The sequence below is a fragment of the Tamandua tetradactyla genome, chromosome 2 (assembly GCF_023851605.1).
Source record: "Tamandua tetradactyla isolate mTamTet1 chromosome 2, mTamTet1.pri, whole genome shotgun sequence".
Taxonomy (NCBI): Eukaryota; Metazoa; Chordata; class Mammalia; order Pilosa; family Myrmecophagidae; genus Tamandua; species Tamandua tetradactyla.
In genome coordinates this window covers 156,154,275-156,163,938 of record NC_135328.1, presented here as the reverse complement: position 1 = coordinate 156,163,938, position 9,664 = coordinate 156,154,275, and the positions used below count along the sequence as shown (strand labels likewise).

General features: G+C 38.9%; 1 protein-coding gene across 2 annotated transcripts in view; it reads left to right on the top strand.

Moving 5' to 3' along the window:
• The window catches only part of LOC143674122 (uncharacterized), a 71,531-nt gene that overhangs the window by 16,580 nt on the left and 45,287 nt on the right, over window positions 1-9,664 (top strand). The gene's annotated exons all lie outside the window — the stretch shown is intronic.

Here is a 9,664-nt window from a genome sequence, read left to right as displayed (position 1 = left end):
CATTCTGCCATATTGATGATGGCACTCCCTTGACTGTTAGATTTGGTCCCTGCTCATTAAACAACCTATACGGTACATTGTATCCACTCAACATTATATATTTTTTACCACTTAGTTCCTACAAAAATTTCAGGCTTTGCAACATTGGAGACCTTCAATAGATTTTATTAATGATAATTTGTCTATAAGAGAATGAGCTGATTTGTAGTGAAGACTCCTCCTATGTGACATACATGCCATTGTGCTCTGTGATTGCATGAATGTTCCTACCATCTGTTCTAAGGCATTCTGAAAATGAGGCCCTTCTTTCATCTGTAGTTATTTTCCACCTCCTTGCCTGGGATATCGCTGCATTTGGTGGCTGTTGTATTTTGGACCTGTATGTACCCTAGAAAAACATGTACTTAATTCCTTCCTGTGGGGATGAACTTATTATAAGTAGGACATTTTGATGAGGTGACCAACCTCAATCAGGAAGGGTCTTAATCTTATTACTGGAGTCCTTTATAAGCAGAATGAAATTCAGAGAAAGAGAGAAAGCCACACAGATCACAACCAGAAGTAGAACATGAATTGATCCCAAAGACAAAGGAGAAACCAGGAGATGCCACCATGTGCCTTGGTATGTGATATATTAAGGACCAAGGATCTCTAGCAGCCAACCTCAGAATGCCACTGTCTTCAGGGGAAAAGAATTGCCTTGATGACACCTTGATTTGGAGTTTCTCTTAGCCTCAATGCTGTGAGTGAATAAATTCCCATTGTTTAAGCTGACCCATCCCATGATATTTGCTTGAGCAGCCAAAGGAAACTAAAACAATGGCAAAAAACACCTGGCAAAATTTTTTGATGTAAGAAATGAGCCACTGCTTCATTCTGGATTCTCAAGTGTTTTCCTGCCCAAGCACCCATAATACACCAGAACTTTCTTTTAAAATTATATTATTTTCTATGTGATTTTAAGTTATGAGAGAAATCATGATATTTTAAAAGGGAAATTTATGCACTATCAGACTTTTATTTGCAAACTATCTCTTCAATGTTCATCGTTGTTTGCACCCACATAGGTTAACAGTACTTAATAGTTATAGCACAAATGTATAGTTAACTACATTTTTAGTTAACATGCTAAGTTATTTCTCTGTTTCCTGTTATAATTATATTTAGGTTGCCTGAAATAATAGAAATTGACCTGCATAACAGATTTTTTAGCAACAACAAAGTTTACTTCAAATATGTTTGCCAGTATTAATTCATTTAAATAATTAAATATCATTGCTTATTTAGCATTACCAAATCCTTCACCATCCTATTTTTTTTTAATATTTTTTTCATGTTAGAGAAGATTATGGTTTAGAGAAAAATCATGTGTCAAATACAGGATTCCCACATACCACCCTTTCATTAACAGCATGCATTGGTGTGGCACATTTACTAAAATTAATGAAAGCACTTCTTTTCTTAAACTTTTTTATTGTATAATATAACATATATACAAAGCAAAGAAAGAAAAAAGCAATAGTCTTCAAAGCACTCTTCAACAAGTAGTTACAGGACAGATCCCAGAGTTTGTCATGGGCTACCATATGAGCCTCTCAGATTTTTCCTTCTAGTTGCTCTATAATATAGGAGGCTAGAAGGAATAAATATTTTTTTATCATAACAATTGACTTTTTTTCTTTTTTGTGAAAAATAACATATATACAAAAAAGTAATATATTTCAAAGCACAGCACCATAATTAGTTGTAGAACAGATTTCAGAGTTTGGCATGGGTTACAATTTCCACCATTTTAGGTTTTTACTTCGAGCTGCTCTAATATACTGGAGACTAAAAGAGAGATCAGTTTAATGATTCAGCAGTCCTATTCATTTGTTAACTCCTATCTTCTCTGTATAACTCCACCCTTACCTTTGATCTTTCTATCCTTTCTTTAGGGGTATTTGGGCTATGGCCATTCTAACTTTTTCATGTTGGGGGAGGGAGATGGAGCTAGCTAATATTCTGGAGGGGCTGGGTCCCTAGTGAAAGCACATTTTTATAATTATACTATTAACTCTAGTCCATGCTTTAACTTAGGGGTCACTGTGTTGTACAATTGCATGGAGTTTTTTTTGTTTTTAAAGTTATTCTAGTAACATGTATACAACCTAAGTTTTCCCTTTTAACCACAATCAAATATATAATTCAGTAGTGTTAACTACATTCATAATGTGTCCTATTACCACCATCCATTAACATAACTTTTGCAATGTCCCACTGTTCTAGTTTGCTAGCTACTGGAATGCAATATACCAGAAACAGAATGGCTTTTAAAAGGGGGAATTTAATAAGTTGCTAGTTTACAGTTGTAAGGCCGAGAAAATGTCCCAACTAAAAAAAGTCTATAGAAATGTCCAATCTAAGGCATCCAGGGAAAGACACCTTGGTTTGATGAAGTTCAGAGTTTCTCTCTTAAGTAGAAGGGCACATGTCAAGCACAGTCAGGGTTCCTCTCTCATTTGGAAGGACACATGGCGAACACAGCATCGTCTGCTAGCTTCTTCTCTCCTGGCTTCTGGTTTCATGAAGCTCCCCAGGAGGCATTTTCCTTCTTCATCTCCAAAAGTTGCTGGCTTGTGGACTCTCTGTTTCGTGGTGCTTCAGCATTCTCCGCTCTCTCTGAATCTCCTCTGCTAAATATCCAAGTTCATGGATAAAATCTCCCTTCCAGCCAAATCCATTAGTCAATTTTGCCAGATTATCTGCCATTTTAAAACAAGGATCGCCTTCCTTCCAGTCTGCAATAGCACATGCCTCATTTCTGTCTAGAGCCTGGTCAGAGGTATCTTTAGAGTCTATGTTCCTAACTTTAATATTTAGCAGAAGAGATCTCCAAATTAATTGTGGAAAGTGAAGCATGGTTTCTCCTTGCAGCTTATAGTGAAATGCGAAAGAAGATAATTTAAGAACTGAATTCTTGGGTACAAAGAAACCAGAAGTTGATGTCCTAGAGAATTCTGGGCTTCCTGGAAGGGAGACCCCAGAGAACAGTGCCCCACATGAGGACTTGGCCAAATGTGGAATTATTCAGCCATTTCAGAGAAAGCCAGGATTGGACATGGAGTTATCCAGGAAGGATTTGTGGAAACTCCTTATGTCTGATGGGCATGATCCAAGGCTACTGCACCCACATAGATACTCTCCTACATTTTTATCCTATGCATTTTTTTCATTAATAGAACATTAGGCATAATTCTAAATACATGGCTGAGTTCTACAGTAAGGTATTTATGGTAGATGTGTTTTTGCTTTAGATTTATGGTATGAACTCCAATTATTTCACTTTGATTATAGGCTTATTATAGCCACATTGTAAGAAATTTAATGGTGCCTAAGGAATTAGAAACTAATGAAGACTTTCATTATTTATACTTGAAAGAGTTTTATAGTGTGATGTCTCACATATTCTATATGTTTTACTCTGGTGGTTTGGAGCTGTATGTTCCCCAAAAATATTAAACTTAATCCAGGTCTCTCACCTTTCTCACCTGTCTTTGTGAGAGTGTCCTCATGTCCTCTCACATATTTTCTCAATAAATTGTCTGCCTGCTTACTTTATGCAGTGCTGTGCCTTTGAATTCTTTCTCACAGCACTTTTGGCTTAATGTTGGATGTTAATCCAGCATCCCCAGGACATAAACTCAATTCACTCTGAGCCTCCGGCTATCCAAGGGAGCTCAGGGCAGCAGGTAATACTGCCCATTGGGACCTGTATGGGGGCTTCTTCCCATGTTGAGCATGAGTCCAATGTGAGCCAAATCAAGTCCCTGTCTCCCTCCCTCTCCCTCCCTCTCCCTTCCCCTCTCTTTCTCTCTCTCTCCCTCCTTGGCTGTCTGAGACTTTCCCCACATTCTCTTCCCCTCAGGACCCAGACCCTTTCTCTTGCTGGTTCTTTTCCTTTTTTTCACCTCTTTGGCAGAGGTCCTCTCCCTTTCCTCCATGAGGATTTCCCTCTTTCTGGCTTTCAATGCCTTCTGAGACATCCCATACACAGGGTTCTTGGCAAAGGATTCTTATAACAAATAAGATTTTGCCTTTAACATTAAAAAAAATGCTTGCATTTTAGCCCTCAGGAAACTGCAAACTTAGAGGTATTCCCAGGAGTGTTGTTCTAGATGATTCTTAGGTGGGGTGAGTGCCCCCATCTCATGAGCATAGATCTAGACATTTATGGGGGAATGTCATGTGGATGTCTGGTGATTTGTCCCTGGGACACCTGGTGACTGTACTCCCCATATTCCAAAGAGATTAGGCCAATGGAGAGGACTCCTCAAGAGTGTTACGCTGGAGTTCTTCCAGGAAATGTCCAGGAGATACCTCCCACCATCCAAGAAGCGTAGGTGCAGGCATCTCAGGAAAGGTGCTATATGGGGTTTGAGTCCCTATGTACTCGGGAGTGTTGTCATGGAATTCTGGGTAAGGCCTGGAAAATCCCTGGAAGCCTAGGTCCAGATGTTTCTCAGGAAAGATAACTCATGAATGCCCAGTGGCTATACACATGTTCTGAAGTGATTGGGCCAGCAGAGAGGGAAACACCCAGCTCCAGCATGCATTGGTATACCACACAGTCACACTGGTACTAGTGTGACTTTTTCTTTTCTCTTTTCCTGAGAAAATGGGAAATACCAACAGTCAACTTAAGCTAAAAAAATGGGGAAGCATAGTCCTCCAGTGGGACTATGAATGACAATACCATCCTCGAGTTTGTAAAAGACAGGAAATGAAGCCAGAAATTCCCCATACCCAGATGTTTGCAGTTCTATTAAGACAAGGACCTGGGAAGGATTTGTTGCTTTGTGTTATGCCCAATTTCCACTAGAGGAAAATATCTTCTCTTCCTTTTCCTCTTCCTTCTTTTCCCTTTTAGAAGTTGATTGCTAAAACACATGAGGTAATGTATCGCCAAGCTAGTTAATTATAATTAAACTATGGGAGTTCACTCAGGGGAAAGAGGAAAACTGGCTCTGTCCTCAGAGATACTAGTGAAAACCCTGAAAAGTACAGTAATGTAAGCCCAGATCTCTTGGAAAGTCAAATTTTGCCGGACACCCATTTCATCAGTCAGCCATCAGATTCAGAGAAATCTGCAAAAGCTCTCCATGGGCCCACAAACTCCCACAATGCTGTTTTTATCAGAACAAGGCCAAGGAGGGGGAGAAGGCAGAGAGGTAAGCAAAAGACCAGAGAATAGTCTCAACTGTTTGCATTTGCTGTTAACAGCATCCTGGCTTCAAGCCTTTCTTCAACTGTGGGTCAGAGAGCTGCTGGCAGAGAGTGCCAGAAACCTTGTGTAAATCCTTGACAAAGGATCCACTGGGGCCCTGCCCCAGGTGCCAACAACATAGTCTTTGCATCCAGGGACTGCACTGTCTCCTGAAGGGGAGACAGGACAACCCCTCAAGCCCTACTCATGGCAAGTGAAAAACATTGAGGGTGCCTGAGGCTATATATGGCTCTGCTGACTTCACATCTGACCATCAACATAGAGGAGTGTTGGGTGACACTTGATGTGACAGGTAAGATTATTAATTTCTTAATTAACAGTAGAGCTACTTTGTCTTAAACTGCCACTCTGGGCCTATCTCTACTCGGACTGTCTAGTTGTGGGAGTTGATGGTAAAACCCAAACTAAAATCTTCACTACCCTTCTCCTTTGTAGAATCAAAGATATTCTAGTGTCCCATCAATTTCTCATTTTCCCTAGTGAATACCACATATCCTTCTAGGGAGGGAGATCTTTTTCACTCCATAGGGACTACTTTAAGACTAGTGGACCCAACTAGTGATTACCCACTTCTTTGCCCCAAAGCCTTGACTAAATCTAGGCCCTTTGGCATTCCAGAGGAGATCCTTAAGCAAATAAGCCTGTCTGTATTGGATGAAAGCATCCTGTGAGCCCACTGACAAACCTCACTCTCTGCATTCAGGTTCCCAGTCCTAAATCTTAAAAACGTATTTCTGTATCCCTCTTCACCCTAACTTTCAATACCTATTTGCCTTTGACTGGCAGGGACTTAAAAATAAGATTCCCACCCTACTCACTTAGAGAGTGCTACCCCACAGGTTTCAAAATAACTCCCATATCTTTAAGAATGCCTTAGCAGCAGACTTTGCTGACTTACAACTGCCTCAGAGAACAGGCAAATACAAAGATATATTAACCTAGTAAATTAACATATTTTTAGTATGATAGTAAATGTTGTGGTCATTGCTGATTGAATGGATATAGAACATTTGTTCTAGTTTGCTAGCTGCTGGAATGCAACACACCAGAGATGGATTGGCTTTTAATAAAAGGGAATTTATTTTGTTAGTTCTTCAGAGGAAAGACAGCTAACCTTCCGCTGAGGTTCTTTCTTACGTGGGAAGGCACAGAGTGATCTCTGTTGGTCTTCTCTCCAAGCCTCTGGGTTCCAACAACTTTCCCCAGGATGAGTCCTTTCTGCATCTCCAAAGACCTGGGCTGAGCTGTGAGTGCTGAGATGAGGTATGCTGAGCTGCTTGGGATGTACTACATTGAGCTCTCTCATTCAAGCACCAGCCAGTGAACTCAGACATCAATCATTGCAGCAGGCACACCTCCTAGCTGACTGTAGATGAAATCAGCAACAGATGAGGTTCACGTACCATTGGCTCAGGTCCACAGCAACAGAACTAGATGCCTTCACCTGGCCAAGTTGACAACTGAATCTAACTACCACAGCATTATAGAAGGTTTTTAAAGTGAATTTTGTAATCCTTAGTGACTACAAATCCTGAATGGATATGGAAAATTACAGAAGGTTTTAAAAAAATGAATTTTGTAGTCATTACAGACTATAAGTCCTGAATGGAAGTGGAAAATTGTGGAGAATTTGAGAAAGTCAATTTGGTTTGTAGTCACTGCTGAGTCTAAGAATTTATATAAAGTTTATGAAAGTAAATTCTGTCCCTCATAGTCCATGTTGCTCTCAAACTGCTCTTAATGAAAAATTTTTAAAAAGTTTGTCTTAACCACCTGAGCACTCTGTCTAAAAATTTTACATCACATCAGAATAATATCCTTGTTAGTGTTTATGTTTACCTTTTCATCCTTTATTTCATAAGACAGGATTAGAAGAAAGCAGAATTAACAAAGTCTGATTACTTCAGATATCATTGTGCATGGATGATGTGCTGTGTATATGCAGTTGTGAAAAACTTTCAGTTTTTACTCTTAATGTATTTAAAATCCAAATAACCAACCTAGTACTATTAAATTACAAAGTATGTTGGTATATGAACATAAAATACAGAGCTTTAGAGGAGAATTCAATTTTATATTTGATTGTGGAAGGACAGAAAAATCCTGTTCAAGTTGTTATTTTAAAATGATAATTGTGATGATTGTTAGGAATTATCCTGTAGATATGTGGTGGGTAACAGAAGAGTGGAAGCAGATGAGGGAAAAATGTTCCATATTTAAGGATCAACATTACTTGATACCTGGGTTATATTAATGAGTGATAGAAGGCAGTTACCATGTGGAACAGAGAGATATAGGTACTATACTTTGCAGCATAGTTTTCTTACTGAATCAGTGGTTGTTAGGTAAGGCCAATAACTTAGGCTCACATTTTTATAGAAGAGCAAAGGTGATTAAAGGTGATAGGTTCTTATTTTGCCACCTCATCTGTTCTGAGAAAGTGCATTTTCATTCACATACTCCTATTTTCATACTGATCACACTGTTATTCTTCCTCTCATTCACTGAGGGGATATTTTGTATCTCAGAAATCTCAATTTGTACCTGGAGTCAGTCCCACCTCCTCATTCTGTCCTTTAGACTTAGGCATCACACCACTTAGCCACTCAACAATCCTGCTAGAAGCCTAGACACAGATATTTCAGGCCTATACCTGGTAGCTTCTGAATCCAGTCCTTAATCTCCTTTCAAAACCCTTTGCTCCCTGCATGCTTCACTTGAGCCACCTCTGGGATGTATGGGAAGGTCAAAGGAATCACATTTTACCACCTAGAGAGGGTTCTGAGACTCAGCCCGTTACTTTCTTAACCAACTCCTCAAACTGTGTCGGGTTAGGCACCCAAAGGAGCATAGTTCCAAACTGGGTGAGAGAAGGCACAAAAATGTCCCTCTTAGAGCCCAAATTGGGTGGCAGATCCATTTAAAGGTATCATTTCCCAGGCTTGACTTCAGTGTATGAAGAGTGGGAGACAGACCTCTGTACTCAGTAGCCCCGTAAGTCTCCTCTGTCCTTGTCCTCACATGACATTTTTCCTGGGAATCAGCAGGATCCCTTGACCAAAACTTCAAGTCTGTTCCCCTTTCCCTTCTATTTAGAGGCTTCCCTTGCTGGGCTACAAGTGGGTGTAGGTGGAGACTCACTCGGTACCAATGACCTGAGGACTAGTGGTCTATATGGCAGTAGTTTCTTTCCATTCATAGAATGGGCAGCACATACTTGTGAATTCCATATGATGGGCCAATCCTAAGAAGATGTTGGTGATATGAGAGACTGTTATTTGCTGTTCTCAAAAGGACTAGAGTTTTCTTTTTTTTTCCAGTTCATGTCCCCCAAACCTTTCTCACATTCTAAAATCTGAGTTAATTGTAGATTTATCTTTTTTTGAATTTTAATAAAATATATTTTTAGGCAAATATATTTAAAATATTATGTAGTCCATTAAAATTTATTAATGAAATGTTATATTCGGGGGAACTAAGCCTGAAAAATCTGGTATGTAGTTTTTCTTTTTCTTTCTTTCTTCTTTCCTTTTCCTTTTTCTTCCTTCCCTCCCTCCCTCCCTCTTTCATCTCTTCTTCCTTCTTTCTTTTGTTTCTTTCATCCTTTTTTTGTTAGAGAAGTTGTAGGTTTTACAAAAAATAATGCAGAAAATATGAAGTTCCCACATACACACCCTTTCCCTATCATTAACACTTTGTATTAGTGTGATAACTTTGTTCCAATTTGTGAAACAGTATTATAACATTAATTACTATGCCTGGATTACATTAGGGTACACTGTGTTGTACAACCTTATAGTATTTTTTTTATTTTGTTCTAGTATCGTATATACAGCTTAATATTTCCCATTTTCATCACATTAAAACATATACTTCAACAATGTTAATTACTTTCACAATGTTGTGCTTCCATAACTACCATCTATTACCAAAATTTCCCCTTACCCCAAAGAGAAAGTCTGTACAAATTAGGCATTAAAACTCTACATTTCCTCCCAACACCCCAGTACCTGGTAACCCATGTTCTACATTTGACACTATATATTCTAGTTCTGACATTATGAATTTGATTTTTCTAATTCAGTATGAGTGAGGTCATATCATGTTTGTACTTTTGTTTCTGGAATATTTCACTCAATATTATGTCATCAAGGTACATGGCTGAATAATCTTCAATGGTATGTATAAATCATATTTTATTCATGCATTCATTGGCTGATGTACACTACAATTGCTTCCATCTTCCTGCAATAGTGAATAGTACCACTGTGGATGTTGATGTGCAAATATCTGATCAAGTCAATTCTTTATCATGTCATTTATTTTGGCTCCAGTAGTGGAGTTGCTGGGTCATATGATAGTTATATACTTAACCAAACTGTCTTCCAAAGTAGTTGT